Source organism: Pantherophis guttatus, chromosome 1, assembly GCF_059756535.1.
Source record: "Pantherophis guttatus breed Tessera chromosome 1, ASM5975653v1, whole genome shotgun sequence".
NCBI lineage: Eukaryota > Metazoa > Chordata > Lepidosauria > Squamata > Colubridae > Pantherophis > Pantherophis guttatus.
Window position 1 is genome coordinate 28639599 of NC_142063.1, and position 18641 is coordinate 28658239.

Below are 18641 nucleotides of genomic sequence, written 5' to 3' on the forward strand. Positions count from 1 at the left end.
GATATAATCCTGAAGAAGGAAAAACACATTCTGGAAACTGCAACCTCTTTCCGGCAGATCAATCAGGTTTTGCATTCCAGACAACATCCAGGAATAAATAACTAGTAAATATACAAAGAGACACACTTTCATGCATTCATTTCACAAAAAAAAAATAGCTTCTGCTGCATTTCCTCTTATTAAAATCATAACCTTTTGGCCATAATAAGATTTCCTAGATTTAGTCAGTCATAAATGTTCCAAAGTCAATGGTAATTATATTTGGGAGATAAGTTGACCTGTTCTGCAAACCAGACTATAAATGTTTAGGGCTAAACATTGTCTCTGCAGCCTTGATTTGCAAGAGTAATGAAATCAAAGAGCTATGTTATAGAGATCAATTCTGCTGGAAGGATAATTACTTAATGATGTTTTTTTCCTCTGTGACACGGTATGTAGATTACCAAACAAACAAGATCTGACTCTTATTAAGTATAGTATAACAATAGCTGAAAAATTATATGAAACTTTATCTTGGGGCTGGGGGATAGTTGTATCATCCTTCATTATATTCTTGCAAAAGTTCTGTAAGGAGAAGCATAATTATCGATTTCAGCCTAATTGATTGTTTTAAAACCATTAAACGTCAGAATGTATTTATGGGGAGGGAGTTGAAAAGAGTAAGGTATATCTCCTTCATACAGAATTGTGTGAGTAATGGGACTGCTGGAAGCTGCTGTCAGTGCTTTTTTTTGACTCTTAGCGTATAATGATTGCTCAGATGATCGTGAATGACAAAACACACAAAAGTGAAGTTCACCTTCAGTGCTTAGGTATGATTAAAAGAATTCTAAAACAGTGTTTTTCAGTCTCGGCAACTTCAAATTGTGTGCTCTTCAACTCCCAGAATTGGATTTGGCAGTGGGGAAAGACTGTTAATGATTAATGTTGCTCAGCTTGAGAAGCACTGTTCTAAAATGATGTGACAAGATAACCAGTAAGAGGGGGATCAACATGAAAAACAAAGGTTGCGTTCAGATGTTCTAGAATTCTCTATGTGAAAGCACCATGTTTGAGGTAAAGTTTCATGAAAGCATATCCATCCATTCTTCTTTTGAGGCTATTGCATGAAAATGGTAGCCACCTCCAACAATTGTTTTCATGGGAATTCCTGTACATCAGGGGTGTTAAACTCGTGGGCCAGATGTGTCACGCGCCAGCCACGCCCACCCCAGTTTAGCAAAGGGGGGGGAGTTGCGATACGTGATGTGAAGACAATGTGACATCATGAGTTTGACACCCGTGCTGTATATGAAAGGAAAGCTAAATCAAGTCAGCCAGTCCTATGAAGAACTGCTTTAATATTAAGGGCACCAATTATGCTTTCTGTGCAGCATGACATCTGCTTTCTTTAAAAGCTGAAATCTAGTTAGTAATAAATCATGATTAAGCAGATCATGAATATAGCCAGTATTTATCTGAATTCCAGTCACAGGAGGACATAAGCCGGAGGATGTAGAGTTGTATTCACATCCTGCTTGTTAACTTCCAGAAGCATCTAGTTGACCACTGTGGGAAACAGGATGTGCAACCAAATAGGCATTTGACCTGTTAAACAAAAACTTTCCTTCTGTTCTTCTAATCCTCAAAATTAGCACCAAAGTTAAGGATGTCCAACAGCTTTCTAAATATTGTGTCCCTTGTTAACCTATTGTTGGACTAGCTTACGTTAAAGAGTAAGGGATAGGAGGAGCTATGGAGCACACCTTGAATGTTTGGTAGAATAAATAAATCTTAAGTTTTCTAAAAGCAAATATATGTGTGTTTGGAGTAGGAGATGAGGTAATCGTTTTCATGCATTCTTTACTGTCCACTGGAACCAAGATTATTATTTCTTAAAAACGCTGTCCTCCTTCCCATGGCCTTTGGCTGACCTGTTTTCCTTCTTGTATCTAATTCCCAGCATTGACTTCAGCTGTTTCAACCACCTTCTTTTCTATGTTGTGCGGGTGCATTGCCTTGATCTTTGTGTAGGCTATCAACTCAGCAGTTTCCAATGAAATGGCTAGTTGAGTAATTAAGTGACGCAGCTAATCAAAGCAGGATTGTGTGCCTCACTGTGATCACTATGTAAGAAACTGCGGGCAGAGGTTGAAGAGACAACAACTGTGATAGGATCAAATACAGAGCCAGATGTTAACATACAGATTCACATAACACACCAGGCCAAAATGTTTTTGACTACTTTTTTGACTCAGTATACATGCAAACCAGTGGTGGGTTGCTCCCAGTTCGGACCGGTTCACAAGAACCAGTATGAAAACTGGCAGGAGGCCCCGCCCACCGCCCTGGATGTCATCATCGGCGATCTGCGCATGTGCAGAAGCAAGGCGCGCAAGCGAAGCGAGCGTGCGCGTATGATCCCGTTGCAAACCGGTAGTAAAGGTTAGTAGAACCCAACCCCGATACAAACCAAAGAAATTTCATTATTCTCATCATAAACCATGGTTCAGATAAACAATGACTGAATTGGATGTCTATTCTACACTGATTATCAGGTGGAAAATTCTTGCTAATAAAAGTAGCTGATTTTGTCCATTACAATGAACATTAATTAGCCAAATTCATTTAGCTTAGTGTGTATTACCCAGCTCATGGAGTTAATTTGTGGTTCAGTATGTCATGTGAATCCAGAATTATAATTAAATAAATTATAATTGTTAAAACATGGGTAAATGTATCATATAAGCTGGGATCCTCAGTTTATGAAGTATGTGCCCTTCCATTTTGCTGCAACCATGGTAGCCCAATACCTGTGTGAAGGCATTCATCTGCAATTCAATTTTGTACTGGTTCAATTTAACCACAGCCTTTCCATTAGGAAAATAATGTAGCATAAGGTGTATGGTAACCTAATCAATGAACATTGGAGTTGCAATGGGGTGGATCTACTGATGCTGCAGGATTCCTAACCATTCATGATTTGAGAAAAGCTTTTATTTAAAAATAGTGCACAAAATGTTTCTGCTTGCTGTGTATGGGATTGGTGATTCCAGAATGGAGCCTTCTATAGCTCTCAAGGTATAAGTAGTCAGGTAAAGCCATAAAGAAGCACCCAAAATGTCAAGTAATTGGAATGGGAGAACCTTTTTCCTCTTTTCTTAAAAAAAGAATCTAGCATCAACTACTGAAAATGAACAGTGAGAGATATAGAACAAATAATTTAAATTATGGCATCTGCAACCAGATGCCATAATTTGTAGTGTAGTTATGACTTCTAATATACAGGTGGCTTCTACTTGCTTAAGGAGGAGAATATCAATGCCAATGCTTTTGCTGGGTGGAGAATTCTGGGAGTTGAACTCTGCCAGGCTTAAAGTTGCCATGGTTGGAGATCCCTGATCTAGATGATTGTTGGGGGCAATATGCTGACTCAGTAAACCGCTTAGAGAAGGCTGAAAAGCATTGTGAAGCGGTATATAAGTCTAAGTGCTATTGCTATATAAAACACAATAGTCTATTTTTCTCCCATTGTGCTGAGATTTACCTTAGATTCTTAGAAGGGCCGGTGGTAACTCTTTACTGCCATCTAGGGACCCCATGAGAAAATGATCTGTTTCCATCTGCTGAAAAGAGTAGGAAGACCAACTGTTGGAAGATTCAGAGAAAATTCACCGCTTGGTCCTCCCTCCTTCCCTTTCTCTTCCGCTCCCTATCCCTGAAGCAGAGTTTGAGCTTTTGCACTCCAGCAGGGACTTTTCAGAAGCTCCAGCTGGGATGCAAACCTGTAATAAGTAAGTCTTGCAAGAACTTGAGATTTGAGGAAGCTGTACAAGTACACATTGTGACAGTTAGGATAGCTTAAGGGTGATGCTATCACTCAGCCTCCTTTGAAGCAAGAGACTGCATTAAAGTTTCATAAAGTGGCATTTTGAAAACGTCTGGATTTTGAAAGCATGCAACACAACATAAACACACATTAATGGTTGTCTTTCCGGCAGTGCCCTCACCACCAGTGTTAAGGAAATTTTCCAGACTGGGGTGGATCTACGGATGCTCCAAGCTTCATCTTGCTGCTTGTTCACCCTTCTCCTTCCTACCAATTTTCACAGCCTTATAGACTTCTCAAGAGAGGTAGGTTTTCTCATGATTTGCCCAAAATATAATGATCTGTGTTTCGTCATTTCTGCCTTGAATGGGAACTCTGGTTGATTTATTCAGTGATCCATTTATTTGTTTTCATGGCTATCCATTATATTCTCAGGAGTCTTCTCAAATATTAAAATTTAAAAGCATACATTTTCTATTCTGCTTCTTTAAAGGCCAGACTTGATTTAGGTATGAAACTAACACAGTTCTGTCTATCCCTCCCCCTTTTTTCAGGAGGGATAAATTTCTGGCCACTTAGATTTGTCGTGTATGTTCCTCACTTTTATGTGGCTTTTGGGAAGCGGGAAGATGAGGATTACCCTATTAAAATGTAAACAGTGCATAGGAGCCTGAGTGACGTAGGAGGCTAATGCCTCCTACTAAGGCAGCATTTAACATCCAGCTGCCTGCAATTACTGCGAGTTCAATTCTCACCAGGCTCAAGGTTGACTCAGCCTTCCATCCTTTCTAAGGTGGGTAAAATGAGGACCCGGTTTGTGGGGGCAATAAGCTGACTTTGTATAAAATATACAAAAGTATGAAGGCTATTGCTTAACGCATTGTAAGCCGCCCTGAGTCTCCGGAGAAGGGCGGCATATAAAAATAAATAAAAAATAAACAGTTGCGGGGGGTGGGTGGGTTTGAGCATGGAGGGTGTTGGTGAGGGGTATTGTGGGTAAATTTGCATACAAATGTACGTGGTCCTCACCCACCACTCAGTATTATACCATCAAGATGAAAAAACATGTTCACCTCTGCCAAAAAGACTCTTTTTGCATTTCAGATATATTTTACTTGTTATCCCTGCTTTCTTTTTCTTTCAACAGAAGAACAAAGTGTGCCTCTTAAGTTTAACTAAGAACAGAAACAAAGAAAGGTGCTTTAAACTGAGAGGCTGTGATGCAGATGTGGGAAAAACTTTCCCAGAGATTTCTCTAGCCTATTGCCCACCAGGTATATACTACTGTATTCAGGGGTGGGCTGCTGGGGGTTCGCAGCAATGGTGGGTTGTCTCTGGTTCGCACCGGTTCTATAGAACTGGTAGTAAAACTGGCGGGAGGCTCCGCCCACCGACCCCGACGTCATCAAAATGCTTCTGCGCATGTGTTGCGAACCGGTAGTAAAGGTAAGTAGAACCCACTCCTGGTTTGCAAGGGTTCAGAAGAACCACTAGCTAAGATTCTGTGCAGTTTGGAGAACCCCCAAATCCCACTCCTGGCTGGTCCCACCCACCCCTCCCCGCCCGTCCCAAGAATCCCCACGTGGCCTGTTTTGGATGCGGCAAAAAACGGGCCTACCAGAAATTCGGGAAGGCCTACCTGGAAGTTTGGAAGTAGGGGCCTCCAGAGGGCCTCTGAAGCCTGGGGAGACTGTTTTCGTCCTCCCAGACGTTTGAGGAAAGCCTCCAGAGCCCGGGGAGGGCAAAAATGCCCCCCACCATGGTGCAGGAGGCCGACTAGGCCATGCCCACCATGGCCATGCCCACCCAGCAACCGGGCAGAGAGCCCCTTGCTAAAATTTTTGAAGCCCACCCCTGACTGTATTGGACCACAGGTAGCGTAACTTCTGGCCAAACAGACCATTATTTGGTGAAGAAACCGTTCTCCCTTAATCCAGTTCTTAGTAATTTTTCTTTTCTGAACAGGAGGTGAGACTGCTCAAATTGTTGAGATAATGTGACACAAGTTTAGATAATGAATGCTAATGGGAAGGCTTACCTGCTTTTGGCATCTGCTATGATTATGCTCTTCTCTTGGAAATGGAACTGCTTCTGTTTTTAAGTTTGTTTTTTTTTTTTAAAAAAGATAAAAGCAAAAACAGACCAAACTGTTATTCTGAGCAACAGAATAATAAAGCCATGTGATCTAAAACTATAAAAAGTTCAAACAGCACATATGAAAACCACATGAGCTCCAGCTGGTTTGTGTGTGTGTGTGTGTGTGTGTGTGTGTGTGTGTGTGTGTGTGTGATGACTCATGGGACTTTTATGGCCGATTTGACCAGTAGCTTCATGAGAGTGACTCACTGGTCCTGCACAAATGTGGGTGGGGTGATGGGGAAATAGCTATTTTTGATGGGACTGTTTTCCTATACTCCCCATGTGTATTAAATTTACCAAGCAAATAATGCCTAGATTGGCATATTTTAAGAGAGCAGGCAAAGCTAATCTCTATTTAGTAATGGCAAAGCAACCCTTTCACTATTTTCCCCCCTTTCTTAACTCAATCCTCTCCAAATGGGTTGAGGGTAAAAAGAGTTCTCTTCCCCAAAATGCTATTCTCCAGAAACTGCAACTTCAATACTTTGGGACTCCAGGGAGTTACATGCAGGTGTCCCTTTCAGGATCAGGTGTTCCTTACTAAAATTCTAGTACATACAGAAACTGGCTTGCTGTTTGCTATCAAGCTGTTTTTCCAATATTTTAACGATTATTATTGTTAACACTGTGTTTCCTATTGGAGTCCTTGATGCTCTCTGAGCTTGGTGGGTGTTTTGTAGACATTTCATTACATCATCAATACACATATGCATCATCAGTGCACTGATGTTGTTACCTAGTTTGGTAATGAAATGTCTACAAGAAAACCACCAAGCTCAGAGAGCACCAAGGATCCCACAGTTCAACCCTGAGCTACAAATATCCTCTTCTGTACTACTGCTTTCTTTCCATGTTTTAAGGTTGTGCTAGCCAACGGGACGCGGTGGCTCAGAGGCTAAGATGCTGAGCTTGTCGATAAAAAGGTTGGCAGTTCAGCGGTTCGAATCCCTAGTGCTGAGTAACGGGGTGAGCTCCCGTTACTTGTCCCAGCTTCTGCCAACCTGTTACTGTTGCTAGTGCCATCTTCAGATAGACATCATTCTGGAGCTTTTTTGGCTGCCCACTTCCCAACCTGAAAAGATCCAAGGGGAGAAATTTTCCCCATGGGGTCTTCCCTTGCAGGGATTAGAATGGCAGAGGCCAGGGAGGTTGCTGATGGCCAGTCATGGGGTATCTAACCACGGGGGCGCAGTGGTTAAGAATGCAGTACTGCAGGTTACTTCTGCTGACTCCCGGCTGCCTGCAATTTGGCAGTTCGAATCTAATCAGACTCAAGGTTGACTCAGCCTTCCATCCTTCCGAGGTGGGTAAAATGAGGACCCAAATTGTTGGGGGCAATATGCTGACTCTGTAAACCGCTTAGAGAGGGCTGTGAAAGCACTTTGAAGCGCTATATAAGTCTAAGTGCTATTGCTAGCTCAGTGGGAAAATAAGCTTTTCACACCCATTTCTTGGCCATTTGCTAACTCAATAGGTGACATGCAAGAATACTCCACCCCACCCGTGTGAATTACATCCAAATTCTCCTCTCCTCTGAAAAAAAAAATCCAGATACAAAAACTTCCTTTAAATGAGAGCAGGTTAAAAAGGAAATCAGAATACTTCTTTGCATCACCAGGCTAAAAGAAAGAAAGAAATTTAAGGAGAAAGCATATTTTTTCTGAGTCGAATGAGTGGTCGTTCTCCATTGTCTACTGAAGTGCTCAACAATTCAATGTTCTCCAGATGTTTTGGACAGCAACTCTCAGCCAGCTTGCCCAGAAATTTGTCAAGTATTATGAGGGTTGTTGTCAAATCCATGTGGAAGATATGGATAAAGTATCTGAAATCAAATCTGGACATGCAGTTGTTCTCCGAGTCTTTTGGAAGAGGCAGAAACCCTGCTCAGCATTTAATTCCTGAACCTCTTTGTCTAGAACTAATCGTGCTACATCCCAAAGGGCTCTTCCTTCTCCAGCAAAGAATATGGGAAGCATCCAGCTGGAGCCTGTCTGCCTGTCACAGCATCTCCTAAACTATGGCAGCCTTTACTTTTCCTTTAACCACGTCCGGAACTAAAAAACAATAAAATATGCCGTAATTGAAAAGAAATAATTCTTCTCTGTCCTGAGTAAAGGAGATATTGCAACATCCCTGCATTTTTAAAATTCTGCATAGATAACTCTTTGAAAGAATAGCTCAGAATTTGCCTTTTCTAAATTTAGGCAATGCAGAGTATTCTGCTATTTCTCCTTTTCATTGGCTGTTTTCATTACACAGGAAGCAGACTTGACCCTTTGCTGGGAGAGGGACTCTACTTAAAGACCCTGGATAATGAGAAAGGCAAAGACCTCATAACCCTCAACTCAAAAATAAACATCTTGGTCAGCTCATCTTTATCAGAGGACAACTGGAGGTCAATTTTTTTAAATTTATTTAAGATATTTATCACATCACACGAGCCATTTAACTGATGGGGTCCATCCTGCTCTGGGTTCCCCAGGCCCTCTGGCAGAACCAGGTCTTCAGCGCCCTCCAGAAGAGTGTTAGAGTGGGGGCCATTCTAATATCTGGGGGAATGATGTTCCAGAGAGAGGGTGCCACCACAGAGAGGGCCCTTCTTCTGGGTTCCACCAGGTGTATCTCCCTAGGACAGTGATGGTGAGCCTTTTAGGGACAGAGTGCCAAACTAGAAGGCGTGTGCGCCAGAGCACCGGAAACCTGATGACCAGCTGGCCGGCGTGCCTTGGAAACCCAATGACCAGCTGGCTGAGCTGGGGCGGCGGCGTGCATGCCCACAGAGAGGGCCATAGGTTTGCCATCACGGCCCTATATCATTTCAGACAAATGGTTATCCAATCTCTTCTTAAAAACTTCATGTTGGAGCTTAATGAAGCATGTGTAGCAAGAAAATCAAGGGAAATGCCCATGGTCGTTTCAATTCCTTGTGTAAGTTGATGGCTCAGAAATTTATTTATTTATTTGTTTGTTTGTTTGTTTGTTTGTTTGTTTGTTTATTTATTTATTTATTTATTTATTATATTTCTATACCGCCTTTCTCCCGTAGGACTCAAGGCGGTGTACAGTCAAGAAAAATATAGACACACAAACATCATAAAATTGCTAATTAAAATTATTACTTAGTTTGGTCAATTAAATAAAACCCAGAATTAGATAACATTTAAAAAATCATTCACATGTTCGTATGTTTAGCCCCGCCTGTTGGAACATCAGGGTCTTGAGGGCACGGCGGAAAGCACGGAGATCAGGGATATCCCGTATCTCCGGGGGCAGTTCATTCCAAAGGGTTGGAGCCACCACAGAGAAGGCCCTCCCCCTGGGAGTCGCCAGTCGACATAATTTGACTGACGGTACCCTGAGTAGTCCCTCCCTGTGAGAACGAACTGGTCAGTGGGAGGCTATTGGTGGCAAAAGACGGTCTCGTAGATACCCAGGTCCTAAGCCATGGAGCGCTTTAAAGGTGATAACTAACACCTTGAATTGCACCCGGAAGACCACCGGGAGCCAGTGCAGCTCGCGTAGGAGAGGTGTTACATGGGCGTAATGAGCTGCGCCCATAATCACCCGTGCGGCTACATTCTGGACCAGTTGGAGCCTCTGGGTGCTTTTCAAGGGGAGCCCCATGTAGAGAGCATTACAGTAGTCCATACGGGAGGTAACTAGGGCATGAGTGACCATGCGCAAGGCGTCCCGATCCAGAAAGGGACGCAACTGGCGGATCAGGCGAACCTGATAAAAGGCACCCCTGGCCATGGCCGTCAAATGATCTTCTAAAGATAACCGTGAATCCAGGAGGACACCCAAGTTGCGGGCCCTCTCTGTGGGGAGCAAGATCTCATCCCCTATTGTCAGTGATGGTACCAGCTGACTATACCGGGACGCCGGAAGCCACAGCCACTCGGTCTTGGAGGGGTTGAGTCTGAGCTTGTTTCTCCCCATCCAGATCCGCACGGCCTCCAGGCAAAGGGATATCACAGCAAGGGCATCATTGGGGTGGTCTGGGGTGGAGATGTATAGCTGATGCATAGAAATGAGAAGTTACCAGGCATAAGTGCTGCAATTTTTTTTCCTTGTAGTTGTTTCAAATATTATTCATATGCTTGTGAACCAAAAATATAGGTGGGGTTTTGAACTGCAAATGGTTACAAGAAAACTGCTGAGGATTGCCAGGGACCTAACCACACAAAGCAATTCTCTGAATTTCTGCTCAGAAAGTGATTTTGCTACGCAAAAGAGTTTATTCCCAAATAATATGGTCTTCATTAACTACGTCTATTCTAATGGGTAGTGCGACAGAGCTGAGTTGCCAAGATCCAGATGAGCACAAGAGGGCAGAATAGAGATAGAAAGCTGCTTCCTTCTCTGATTGTGGAAATGTTTGCTCCCCTGTTCTGACTGTTCATTCTAATGCAAAAGTGAATGAAATCATGAAAAGATGAGCTTGATCTCTACATGCAGAAGGGCAAGTATGATTTAACATCAACAGAGACTTGGTGGGATCACTCCCATGACTGGAATTTAGCAACTGAATGATACTCCTTGTTCAAAAAGAATGGAATAAATACAAAGGGAAGAAGTATGATGCTGTGTGTTAAAAACATCCATTCCTCTCAAAAATCCAAAGGAATCAGGGGTAAAATCTACTTACCTTCCCTACTGGCTCGGAAGTGCATGCGCCGCATGTGCAGAAGGTAAAAAACAGGTTACTTCCTGGTTAAAACCAGGAAGTAACAACGACCGGGCAGATGGGCGGAGCCTTGCGCTGCCATCGCTACCGGTTCTCTGAACCACCGCCGCCATCACTACTGGTTCGGTCAAACCGGTCCGAACCAGTAGCATATCACCCCTGAAAGGAATGCATTCTGCAAACTTGTACAGAGCATCTGAGTTAAAAGATATGGGAAGAAAAAATGTAAACCATAAATATGGGGAAAAAAAATATAAATTCATCACTACTGGTTTTTTTCCCCTCATGAAGAAGATGTACACCAGGGGTTTCCAAAGGTTGGCAACTTTAAGACTTGTGGACTTCAACTTCCAGAATTCCTCAAATCTTAAAGTCGCCAAGTTTGGAGACCCCTGGTGTAATCAATGTTTTCCAAAAAGCACGCAGCCAAAATTTCAAAGAAGTATGAAGTTGTAGTGATGGGAGATTTCAGTTATCCTCAACTGTTGGGAAATAGCTTTGGTCAAGTAGGTTCCTTGCCTTGCCTTGCTGATAACTTTTTTCTTTAGAGTATGGAGGACATCACAGGAAGATCAGCTCTTCTTGGCAATGCTAATCAATACGAAAGATTTTAAAGGAGAATATTTGTAGCTCAGGGTTGATATGAGGGGTTCTTGGTGCTCTATGACATTTTCAGGCATTTAATTATCCAAATATGTGATGATGTTGCCTAATTTGGGTAATGAAATGTCTGCAAGAAAACAACCAAGCTCAGAGAACACCAACGAGCCCTCAAGAAAGACTTTGTTGAGTAGAACAAGCAGGAACACTGAAGGAAACATGCATTGATGCAGGACTTTTTTAAAAAAGAAAAACTAAAAACTGCATAATTAAGCCTGTATCTTGAACTTCAAGAAAGTGGCTTTTTATAAACTCAGAGTAATTATAAATTGGATTCCATGGTATATATATTATCAAAGAAATCATCATATTGCTACCATATTGCTATTCTGTTGAAGCAAAATTGGCACTAGGAAAATTGCAGCAAAATTGGCACTAGGAAACATCTTACCATCTAAAACATAAAAATATATGAAATTAATTTAGTCAATATTTGGTGTGTGTTTTTAACAATTCTCCATGCAAATATGTTTTTTTTTCTTAGGCATGCAGAAGTTGTTTTCACATAATGATTTCCTGGTCATCCCTTTCTCTGGTAACTAAATGTTAAGCATGTAAGCATAATACTGTATCATAACCATTTCAGAATAGGGTTCCAGAAAGAATAGCTTTAAATTAATATCAGGCACATACAGTATTTCAAGTGCTCACTGAACGTGGGTCTATTAACTGATCAAGAATTATTAAGCAGATGGAAGGGAAGATGGCAGAATTCTTTCATCTCAACAAGAATTCAGTTACTTCATTGCCTTTGGCATGAGATAGAATAAGAAACATATCTACAGAAAACATGCCACTTTCTAAATCAGAGGAAGAGAAGCAGTGGCCCTCCAGATGTTGCTGGAGCTGGAATCCACCCATTCCTCAGCATTTAGCTGTATTGGTAGACCTTTCCAGTCCATGCTTTTAATCAGAATGACTATCATTTACAAGAATTGCACCAGAAATAATGTCAACATTCTATTCCTGTTCAGAGATAGCATATCTTGGAATGTGAGATGTTGATAATAAATGGGGGTGGGACTGTTGTTTATATATGTATGCTTCCTATAGAAAATCCCCTAGGATTAGAAGGGGAAAAATTCTGGCCAAGTAAGATCCTTTGATAGAACCACTTTGGGGGTCAAAGAAGATTTGAGAGGTTCATGAGGAAACTTCTGGATACCAAGAATGGACAAGAGAGGATGAGATTTTGCCGGCCTCTGTTTTCTTGAAAGCAGACATCTGGATTCCGGAGCATGAAAAAGTCAGAAAAAACATCTGCTGACAAAGCTCAAGACTGGCATGGACAGAAGATAATGTTTTTTATGACTGTATTCCTTCAGTCTTTATGCTGGCCAAAAAGTATGCCAGTATAAACTGTGTTCCCCAGTGGTTGACTTCTTTCTACTAGAGTCGTAAGACTGGGTGTCATATGGTGCACATCACACATGATCATTGGTTTTTCTTTAAGTAAGCTAGTTTACCACTTTAATTGTATCCACGCCACATATAGCCTTTCTTTACTAATGATAAAGACAAGGATCATCAAATCTGGAACATTTTGGCCTGCATGCCACAAACACAGCCAAATCTCAATGGTACTCCAAAAATGTTTATAATGTTCTATGTGAGGCAGGATCTGTAATCTGGAGATTACCTTGCAAGCCTTGTTGCTACTATCTCGGAGATACAAGCAGTAGTACTGGCACAGTCAACCTATTTAGTTATTCTGATGCAGTGTGCTATTTTAAATGGATCTACTTAAAAGTAAATCCCACTATGTAAACTTAATTTAGTGTTGTTAAGAAATTTAGGAGTCTCAGAGAATTGGTTTTTTAGGCTAGCTATGCATTTTTTTTTTATTTGATTTATATGCCGCCCTTCTCCAGAGACTCAGGGCGGCTTACAATGTGTTATTTATTTATTTATTTATTGACAATTGGGCTAAAGTGAGCATTGTGTATTTTTCTTGACAGAAGCGATCTATGAAACATTCCTAGATATATGAGGATTCCCAACTTTCAGAATTCCCAAATTTTGGAAACAATAATCCCAGCACTCCTGGAGGACACCAGATCGGGGAAGAATGCTGCAGAATGCCAGATGGCCATTATTACTATAATATGAACTGCACCATCTCATTTAGTTGCATAAATACAATGATAAAACTTTCCTAATTTAACTAGAGAAACACTGGAGTAGACAAGATAAAAAAGTCAAATTGGGATGAAAGACATTTCACTTATGAATTTTGGTCCCTAAATGCTTTTAAATGGGAACTTCATTTAACCCTTTAAGCTTTAACACAATTTGTTTTATTTTGTTATAATGCATTATATGACTCCAGCTACTTGCAACACATTGCACAAACCACAATGAAGCAAGTCTGCAGTGAGTAAGGAGTTTATAAGGAGTTATAAAATTATCCCAGTGAGCTGTTTTTGAGGTCTTACATTCGTGTTTCATTCTGGGTATCTGTTTACAATGGAATAATTGAACAGTTGTTACTGATTGTGTGGAATTGGGAAACTTCTAATTGGGAATGTAAAATTTTCCCCAGCATTCAAAATCACGATGTAATCATTTTTTGGGAACACAAGATTCTTTCTCCATCTAAACAGGATTTTTGTACTTTAGAATGTTTCTGCTTATGTCACTATCATAGCACCTCATATTCTGGATATATCCTGGATGGTGGGACAAGGGGTACTTAAGGCTAATCCCCTCAGAGGAACAATGCAGCCTTCCAGGGATGATCCTCCATCTGAATGCAGTAATTAGCTGGTTCTCAGGATTCATGATCATAAACTGCAGTGGTCAGTTAATGATATTTCTTGTCCCAGAGTTATAGGCAACTTGTCGATCAAATATGCTTTCTTTCCAGATTACCTTTTCCTTCATCTCCCCACTACTTTTCCTGTTGAACTAAGACTCATCCATAGTGGCAAGTTAGGTATGATTCACGAAACTGCTACTGAATCTTCTACCAAAATTCTTGTCTGAACATTAAATCATTAACAATATGTGTAGAATTGGAACAGACCGTTTTCCTTTAGCTTCTTCAAGTGATGTAAGATATAAAAGAAGAAGAAATAGTTTTTGCCATTCAGTTATACTTGATACCCAAGGAAATGATAAATGTAGCAACAGATGCCTGGACCATAAAGCCAGTGTAGATTAAGTTTATCTCAAATTCCTCCCTTGTGGAATCTCATGGTATTTCCTGTTTCCTTACACCCCTTTGCTTCCCCAATCCCACTCTAGTAGGATCAGAAAGCTTATTTGTTCCTAAGGGAATTTTGTCTTGGGAAAAATTCAGGAAGTCAAATTCCATTTTGAATTACCATATTTAAAGAGCATGGTGGCCGACTTCACACAGCATTTCACATCACAACCAAAGAAACCATATGATTTACCGTATTGTGTAAAATCAATCCCAGGTTTAGCATGATATTTGAACTAGATCATTATTTGACATTTGCAATATAATTGTGTAAAAATTAAGGACTAAATGCCCATTATTCTTCCAGCTATTAGATTTTTCTATAGAAATAACCAAGGTGTTTCAGTGATGGCTTTTCTGATTTGGACCAAACCTGTGTTTTCCAACCACAGCAACTTCCAGGTATGTCAATCAATTTCCAGAATTCTCAATGAGGGCCATGTTGGCTATGGAATTCTGGGATTTGAAGTCCACACAGTTGGAAATTGCCAAGTTTGGGAAACAGTGTACTAGATATCATTAAGGAGTATGTATGTTTCTGTGACTCTACCCTATATTTCTTTGGATAAAGTCCTTTTACAAAGCCCCTATTGCAAAACTTCTATCCTTAAGAAAAATTTAGCAGGGATGAATTAGGGCTGGAGATCTTCCTATTAAGAAGTTCGTTGAAACAGGAGGAAATGTTTTAAAATGTCAGCTATTCCAGGAAATGGATGTGGCACATGTGATTCCTATGGAGAATTTTTAAAGGCACTTACAAATATTTCCCATTGGAGGGAATGTATTTGAGAATTAAAACATGAAACAAAAATGTAGGCTTTCTTACCCTAGCTTTTGAAATCATAATTTCTATTAATCCCCTCAATGTGGTGGTCATACTTAATGAGGCGGATGGAAATTTTAACTCCAAAAATCTGTGAGACATTAATTTGTGGAAAAATGTCACACAGAATCTGCAGTCCAGAAATCAGTATCCATAGCAAAAGATAAATATATTGTATGGGTGTTACTTTTTCCCTCTTACAAAATTGGGTGAGTTTCATAAAAAAATCTGATGTCACAAAATAGATTTCGATCCATGGGATCCTCCTAGAATTTCTTTTAAGTTTGAAATTGGCTGTCTTGAAATCTAGTTTGCGCATATGACTATGCTCTAATTTCTCTTTCAGTAATATTCTAAACTCCATAATAATACGATCACTTCCCCCAAGGTTGCAACTGTCTTTATTTCTTCAACAAACTCTTCCCTATTGGTTAGACTTGAATCTGGCAGATCCCCTTGTTTATTCTTCAGCTTTCTAGAAAATGAAACTATCAGCAAGATCAGTGAGATATTTTGGAAACCCTGCCATCTTGATTTTTCCTAACAATATCTGAATCTCCCATTCCCATCCCTAGGTTTCGCCTCCACAAATGTTCTATAATATGATTCATGAGACCTGCCTAGTTTGATAAATCTATAGCAACCTCTCCCTCCCCACACTCACAATATTTTCCCCTTTCTTATATTCTTATCCAAACAATCTCAATTGTGCCCTCATGCTCAAATTAATCAACAATAGAAAATAGGATAGGATAGGATAGGATAGGACCTGATGGAACTCCCAGAACTTCTGGAGGCAAGCTATTCCATTTATTAACCATTCTCGTTGTCAGGAAATTAAGGCCACTCCTGTTTCATTGGCCTCTGGTGTGTTTCCCTTTGGAATATCTTGTATCCTTCAATCCTTGGATTCTACTGAGTTTCATCCTTTACAGCAAGGGTCCCCAATCTTGACAACTTTATGACTTGTGGACTTCAACTCCCAGAATTCCTCAGCCAGCATGCGCTGACTGAGGAATTCTGGGAGTTGAAGTCCACAAGTCGTAAAGTTGCCAAGGTTGGAGACCCCTGCTTTACAGGATCCTGTTTGATAATGTATGGAATAAACATTTATGGAGGCTGAGAATGATAGGAAATGTAGTCCATTATAACTGGAAAGTATCAAAGCAAAGGAAGGCTAGTTTACTGTTTCCATAGAGTTTACAAATAATATTTGAATTCTGTGGGAGAAAGAGCAGGGCTCTTTTGGGTGTGGCTAGTCCAAAAATGAATATTTGGGTAACGCTGATGGATTGTCTACATCAAAAGTTGAATCATTTTGGATGTTTCCATAGTAATAGGTGACTCATGAGAATGAAGAAATAGTACAAGATGAAAGACGCAGAAAGGATGTGTAGGAAGTTAGCACCCACCCCTTTCCTAGAAGAATGAAAAAATTTGGGAAATATTAAAAAGGCAGAAATTTGTTTCTCTGGATGAGAAACGGAGAAGCATGTTTTAAAGACGAAGCAGCTCCCACCTTCCTGCCCCCCCACCCTTTATCAATGGGCCAGAGGCAGAAACTCAATCTTTGTCAATGGACCATCATCTGCAACACAATAGGACCCATCTAGCAACAGAAACTCACCACATGGCACTTGGGAAGATTACATCAGCCAGCAAGGCTAGCTAAGACCCCCACCCCCTGGGAGTCTGACAACCAATCAGGATACTCTTTTGGGGCCCCAGGAAGTTCAAAGCCAGAGAGGGCATAAAACCCAGGGACTCACTGGGTCTTGGCCTTTTTCTGATCAGGAACTCAAACCATGTGATCCTGTCCACCATTAAACCATCTTTCCAAGCAGTCTCCATGTTTCCAGTGTTTTTTTCCCCACTTGGAGCTGAATCCAGAAGGATATTTCTTCCTACAGATGTAAGGAAGAAGTCCATCATGGAACTACTAAGCTGTTACATACATTTATTCATGCCTCTATATGCCAGCTGGGATAAGGAACTGTAGCTCACAGGTAGGTTATATGCTTGTCCTAAGTTTCAGATTAAAATAATAAAAAGGCAAAGATGCTGTGGAACTCAGCTTCAGCTTGATTTATTCATTTTATTTATTTGAATATTTTATATGGACACCCATCTCACATGTAACTCTGGGCTGTGACAAGTTAATTTATCAGCAATCATGAAGATAAATAACAATAATGATCAGTAGTATACATTACGATGATTTTGAGGTCTGAATAAAAAAAAAATGCTATGAGACTGCAACTGCAATTATCTTGACAACCTTATAGAAGTGATTTGCTATTGCTTTCCTTTCAGTCTCTGGATTTCCAACCTGGGATTCCTAGAGGGTCCCCCATCTAAATAGTAAGCAATTATGCTTTTGCTTAATAATCCAATAAAATAACCTGGCAGCACAAGACATTTATAAACTGAGAATAGGACAAGAAAATCCATCTGATGATGTTACCTAGTGTGGTAACCAAACGTTCAGAAATTAAATTGAAACAAGCTTGGAGAGCAAACCACTGCCAAAATAATGGGTATTATATATTTCAACATATCTGAATGTCACCAAATTGGGGAAAGTTCTCCTTGATTGCGCACATCCTATGAATCTAGCATGAACTGTGCAGATGCACTTACTATAATCACACCATACCATATCAAATCTGGGGTGCAAATATCCGAGTAACCGCTACAAATAGAAGGCAAGGAATACAGCGAACTCTGGCTCTTTGCTGCCATCTAGTGGTCATTGAAATTTTTCATCACCGACCAGGCCCACAACTCCCAGAATTCCTTGCCTGCGTGAACCACGACAAGGCTAAACAGGAATTATGGGAGTTGAAGTCCAATAACCTTATAGGCTTAACTTCGGCTTAAAATCATTAAAACCATTTTACAGTGGTATAATTTAAAGCGGCTAAGGAAAACCTTGCTTAGAAAACTGCAGGCAGTCTCCGAGGCTCGGAAACGACTGAATGGGGGGTGGGGTGGGGGGAAATGCTACACCCGCCGAGAATCCGCATGACTGTGGCGAAACGGCATGTATTTCCTGAGACCATTTTATATGACGGGAAAATAAACGCGAGACTCTCCAAAACAGTGATCAGGATGAGGGTGGGGAAAAGATTTTAAAAACCAACGGGGAAACAACGTACCAAGCGTTAAAAAAAAAACAATGCCACGCATGCGCGCCCCCGGGTGGACGGGCATATACCATTTTCCCACCTCGCGAGGGTAACGAAGTGAGGCGGTGCAACGATGAAGGCTTCCGATTGGTCGCTTTCACCACCCTTGTGTCTGAAAGGAGAAGCCTCGC

The 18641-nt window shown here is 40.9% G+C and overlaps 2 long non-coding RNA genes across 3 annotated transcripts; one reads left to right on the forward strand and one right to left on the reverse strand.

Moving 5' to 3' along the window:
* Positions 1–13: 13 nt before the first annotated feature.
* LOC117675065 (uncharacterized) lies at positions 14–18636 on the reverse strand. Of its 2 annotated transcripts, none has more exons than XR_004594105.3 (4): positions 18551–18636; positions 5847–5899; positions 3527–3605; positions 14–101 (listed from the first exon to the last, which is right to left on the reverse strand). It is a non-coding gene; the product is annotated as an uncharacterized LOC117675065 (long non-coding RNA). The 2 variants fall into 2 exon arrangements; XR_004594106.3 differs by having other exon boundaries at positions 18540–18612.
* On the forward strand, positions 8199–13716 carry LOC148116372 (uncharacterized). Its single transcript, XR_015733488.1, has 3 exons — positions 8199–8342; positions 11779–11848; positions 13253–13716. It is a non-coding gene; the product is annotated as an uncharacterized LOC148116372 (long non-coding RNA).
* Positions 18637–18641: the final 5 nt, after the last annotated feature.